This window comes from Lactuca virosa, chromosome 7 (assembly GCF_052849685.1).
Source record: "Lactuca virosa cultivar CGN04683 chromosome 7, Lactuca_virosa_CGN04683_v6, whole genome shotgun sequence".
NCBI lineage: Eukaryota > Viridiplantae > Streptophyta > Magnoliopsida > Asterales > Asteraceae > Lactuca > Lactuca virosa.
Window position 1 is genome coordinate 54,391,165 of NC_136432.1, and position 4,752 is coordinate 54,395,916.

Below are 4,752 nucleotides of genomic sequence, written 5' to 3' on the forward strand. Positions count from 1 at the left end.
AACCTCAACGAACTCAGAACTCAGCTTTTCAGGAGTGGATTCGAAAATGATATCATCAACATACGCTTGAGTAAGGATGATGTGAGATCTTGATTACTTGATGACCAAAGTTTTGTCAATTTTTCCTTGTTTGTATCCACTCTCCATAAGATAACTAGCCAATGTGTCATACCATGCCTTTGGTGCATGCTTCAAACCATAGACAACTTTATCAAGACGATATACATGATTGGGAAATTCTTCGCTTTCAAATCATGGAGGTTGTTATAGGAAAACTTATTCTTGAAGATTCTGATGTAAGAAGGCAGTCTTAACATCTATTTGATAGACTTTGAAGTTCTTGAATGAGGAAAAAGCAAGGAACAGACAGATTGCTTCAAGTCTAGCAACATAGGTGAAGGTTTCGTCATAGTCCAAACCTTCTAGCTGACAAAACCCTTGGGCCACAAGTCTTGCCTTGTTTCTAATAACAATTCCATCTTCATCCATCTTGTTCCTGAACACCCAACGAGAACCAATAATGGTCCTTCCTTGGGGCGTGGGAACTAGACTCCACATGCGATGTCGTTCTACGTCATTCAGCTCGTCTTGCATAGCTTTGATCCAGTTAGCTTCTTTGAAAGCATCAACAACATTCTGTGGTTCGATCATTGAGACAAAATTCATAAACATGTACTGCTGACTTTGTTGTGAGTGAGAATCCTAGAATTGACATCTCCAATGATTTTAGATTCATGATGATCTCGAAGAATTCTAGGATTATTATTTTCATTCATATTACTCGAAACCGAATCTTCCTTATTTGAGGAAAGAAAACAAAGTCATCCTTTGAAGTCAGAATGGGAATTAAAAATTTGATCCATATTAGGAACAACATGCTCAGTGACATTTGGCAAAAACTCAGGAACAGGGTCTGATGGACTAACAGTGAGCTCACTTAGAATGGAAGATGGATGATTAATCCGATCATGAATGAGTGAATTTTCATCGAATGTGACATGAGCAGTTTCCTAAACAATTTTGACTTGAAAGGTTGAATACCCTGAAATCCTTTGACACACTAGAGTACACCAGAAACACTCATTCATCAGCTTTAGCTTTGAACTTTGAGCGCTAATCTCTTTGATTCAAAGTGTAGCAGACACATCCAAACACATGAAAGTAAGAAATGTCGGGTTTTCTCCCCTTAAGCAGCTCATAGGCGGTTTTCCCATGACACTTTACAATGATAGAACGTTTTTTAGTGTAACAAGTTGTGTTGATAACTTCATCCTAAAAGGATAGAGGAAGACCAGCTTCAACAACCATAGTTCACCCACCTTCAATGAGAGTCCAATTTCATCTTTCAACAATTATGTTTTGTTAGGGGTTCTAAAAGCAGAGAAATTTTGAGAAATTCATGAATTTGAACAAAAATCTTCTAGGGAGGAATTTCTAAATTCAGTTCCATGATCACTACGTAATTGCCTGACTTTATGGTCATAAAGAGCTTCCCATTGCTTGATGAGTGATATGATTTCATCAGCAACATGAATTTTCTTTCTCAAAAAGATCACCCATGTAAATCTTGAATATTTATCTACGATGATAAGGGTGAACTTCTTTCCAGATCTTGACTTAATTGGAACCGGTCCAAACAGATCAATATAGAGGAGATGAAAGGGTTTGGTGACGGAGGAACATGACTTTGGCTTAATAGATGACTTGGTTTTCTTTCTTTTTTCACATGCTAAACATAGTTTATCTTTAACAAACTACATCTTAGGAATTCCTCGCATAAGCTGATTCCCAGAAATATTTGATATGTTCTTGAAGGTCAAGTGAGATAGTCTCTTGTGCCACAGCCAGTTTAGATGAGATTGAGCACGAGAGAAGAAGCGTCATCGAAGAGAGTTGTCAGCTAGAAAACATGTCCAGAACATAGATGTCATTATGTTGGTTTGCAGTTAGTAAAGTGACATTCTTTTGATCAACAACTTTTCATCCTTCTTATTGAAATGAACTTCATAGTCAGTGTCACACAGTTGGCTGATTGAGATGAGATTGTGATGACTTACGTATGAAACATTCTTGAATACAATAGAGTTGCATTTAATAGTGCCATATCCCTTTGTAGCTCCCTTTCCATTGTCTCCGTATGTAACAGTTGGACCATCTTTTTTTACGAACTCATCTAGAAGTGACTTGAATCTTGTCATATGTCTTGAACAACCACTATCTAAGTACCAACTATATTCTTTACCTTGAAAAACTAAAATATACAATTAGTATACATTGACCCATTTTGCAATGGGTCACTTAAGAGAAAATATGATAAGAGGCATCAAGGAGACAATTTAATGAGCTTCCCTTTTTGATCCATTTATTATTTCGAGTCAATATGTTGTCAGCGCGAACAGAGCTTTCTTCAAATGTACACTCGCTGACTCTGTGAGAAGCATTACCACACCGATAATAAACTCTTGTTCCAGAATTCTTTCTTTTAACATTAGAACTTTGATTTCTTTTGACAACAGAACTTGATGAATCTTGATCTTTAGATTTGAAAACTTATGCTTTAGTTATGGACCAAGGATTGTCATCGATGGTGTGCTCAGATGCCACTTGGTCATGGGACACAGATGAGATGGATAAATCATTTGAAGTAGAGAACTTTGATTGACCTACAGATTCAATTTTTCTAACAGAGCACTGGGGAAACATGCTAATAATTTCGTTTATGGAATGAAATTCACCATTGGAGATGGGAAATTTCAGCAAGATCTTAGTGGAGGGCAAAACATAATCATGATGATGAGGTTGAAGATAAGGGTCTAGAGCAGATAAACGAGATATGCATTTAGTATTATCATTTGAGTCAGTAGTAAAATGATTATCAATCAGAGTTTGATTCATGAAATAGGTACTAACAAATCTAGTTTTAAAATCTTTCTCGTGGCTATTAACATTATAAAAGTTTGTTTAATCTCAACCTTTTTGATTAAGGAAACAACACCCTCAATATCACCACCAAGGATTTTCTCACATTAATCAAGAATTTGATCATTAATAATTCTCGTGACATTACAGTGGGAAGAATCCCAGTTATTTAAAATAAGCTTAATGCTTCTTGCATGATCGACAACTTTTTCATTTTCATCGTGAAGAAAAGTATTGGTTAGTGAGATACAAGAGTTTTCCTTTTTTAAGAGAGAAAGGGAGTTCTCAGAAAAAGAGAGTTTTTCTTTAAGGTTTTTCAACTCAATTTTGAGAGAATATTTTTCTTTATTGGAGATAGAAAGATCAAAACATAAATGATTAAACATGTCAGCCTTTTCAGTAGAGGAGTAGTTAACAAAATTCTTTACCTGATACATGGAGGCTGAGTCCTAGTCCTGAGACTTAGAGCCCTTAGTGGCTTGAGAAAGGTTAGAGTCAAAAGTACTAATCATATCCTTTGGTGCTTCAGTATGAGAGCCAATGATTTGAGCCGTGAGACACTTACCTTTTGTAACTTCATCATCAGAAAGTCCTTCTCTGTCGAAAGCGGACGATAAGGTGTTCATCATATATTGTGCAGTTGAGCAGTTTTGAACCAAATGATAGACATGATATGGAAGAGAGTTTCCAATAGCAATCCTCACCTTTATATCGAGATTTTGAACTCTTTTCTCTTCTTTGTTGTATTCTAACACTGACTTCTGCTTTAGTCCACTACCGGATGCATTATAATTGGATAATTGATGCATAGAGACGATGGGACCCTTTTTAATCACATCAAGCATGTCATAGTCCATGATCTCGAGAACATCCATAGCCTTTGATTTCCATGCAACAAAAGTTAAGTTCATCAAAAGGAGGGATCTTGCCAACAACATATGATTTGGGATTAAAAGAGATCAACATAATAACTCATGTGTATCGTAAACCCGCTCTGATACCAATTAAAGGCTTGTATCGATCATATACACTCAAATATGAATAACAAAGATCAAACAAACAAATAAAATATTAAATAGAAAAATTGAAGAACATGTATAATCACAAAGATACTTTCACTAAGAAAGAAGATTCTCACAAAGAGAACGAGGTCACAAAGACTACATTAACAAAGACTGCATTAGGGTTTCACCATAATGTTGATTATATATGATTACAATAACGAAGATCCCACTATTTAGGGGATATATACCTATCTAAGTAAACGTATGATCCTATTCGCTAATATTAGGGATCAAATATCTATTCTATTTATACAATGTATAACTTCCTAATATACAAAGATCACTAAGATTATGAAGTTCACGTTGATGCTGATAAGCTGGGACTGGTGCTGACGTTGGCTCTGGTGGTCAATGTGTAGTGATTGACTCTTCAGATCATAAGGTGTTACCTTACAGATATGATAATACTTCAGTATAACTTTAGGCATCAGGATAGGTTACATGTTTAGTTTAGTTAGTCCTTTAGTCGATAAGCAAGCCTTATGACGAGTCCGTTACCAATATTAGAATATTGGTTCCAAAGTTTCAAACAGGTAAAGTCGTAATAATAGCTTTAGTTAAATTCCAGGCAATGGGAACACCTAAAATAGGTAAAACTACCGTTGTAATCTAGATTTGTGTGTGATTTAAAGATATAGCTTAAGCCTTTTTAGAGGAATTTTCATGGAAAAATGGATTTTGTTAGGACATTGTAGATAAATTTCCTTAATCAGTCACCTCAAATCCAGTCGACTGTGTTCCTAGCCAAAGAAACCAATCGACATCTCTC

At 35.6% G+C, this 4,752-nt stretch overlaps 1 pseudogene; it reads right to left on the bottom strand.

Annotated features, from left to right (window-relative positions):
• Nucleotides 1-276: 276 nt before the first annotated feature.
• On the bottom strand, nucleotides 277-651 carry LOC145126654 (putative mitochondrial protein AtMg00820 pseudogene; annotated as a pseudogene).
• Between the last annotated feature and the right edge of the window lie 4,101 nt (nucleotides 652-4,752).